The sequence below is a fragment of the Capsella rubella genome, unplaced genomic scaffold (genome assembly GCF_000375325.1).
Source record: "Capsella rubella cultivar Monte Gargano unplaced genomic scaffold, Caprub1_0 scaffold_7, whole genome shotgun sequence".
Classification (NCBI taxonomy): Eukaryota; Viridiplantae; Streptophyta; class Magnoliopsida; order Brassicales; family Brassicaceae; genus Capsella; species Capsella rubella.
The window spans coordinates 9391158-9391995 of NW_006238917.1; positions in this window are offsets into that span (position 1 = coordinate 9391158).

Here is an 838-nt window from a genome sequence, read left to right on the forward strand (position 1 = left end):
AGCAATTTAAATTACATGTCCCCGTATCGTACTCGTAGTTTTATATTTGATAGTTGAAAGTGAATATAACTTTATGACCGTGTCTCAAAACAATTATATCTAATCATGTTTTGTTTTTTTATGAGAAATAATTCAGATAATGTTTGTTTTCGAATTATATGTAACTAAATATAATTTTAATATATGTAAAATTTCATATAATCGTCCAAAAGTAGATTATACAAGTCATGGCAACCACAAACTTTCATTTATTTGTTTTCAATTAGATTAAATCATAAAAATATAATCCATTTATTATTTAAAAATTGGTAATAAGTCGTTAAAATAATTTAAATGTGATATATCCACTTGTTATTTAGTTTTAATCTTAATAGAAATTCTATATGTTTATAATCTCAAAATGTAGTTTATGATTTGATAAAACAATTATTTAATATTTGATAATAGTAATGATATGAAAATTGCCAATGGATGAAGATTTATTTTGTTAAGATTTTGTGAAATTAATAAGAAAAAAAAAGTTTAGAATAATCATTAACTAACTGTTTGACCAAATAAAAAATCATTAACTAATTGAATTAATGATAAATTTTGTAGATATCTTTTGTGCTATAATTGCTAGATTGCTTTTTGAATATGAATATTTTTATGTAAAATAAGAAATTTTTGTGATCTAGAATGTTTATTCGCATGATTTTAGCAAACAAATATTTAATTATTGATTTATTTAAATTTAATTTTTATTTAAAATTATATATTTTAAAAAAATTTGATGATATGATTAGTTATGTATATATACTATGTAGAATTTGATTAGTTGATTATTTCATATGCTAAC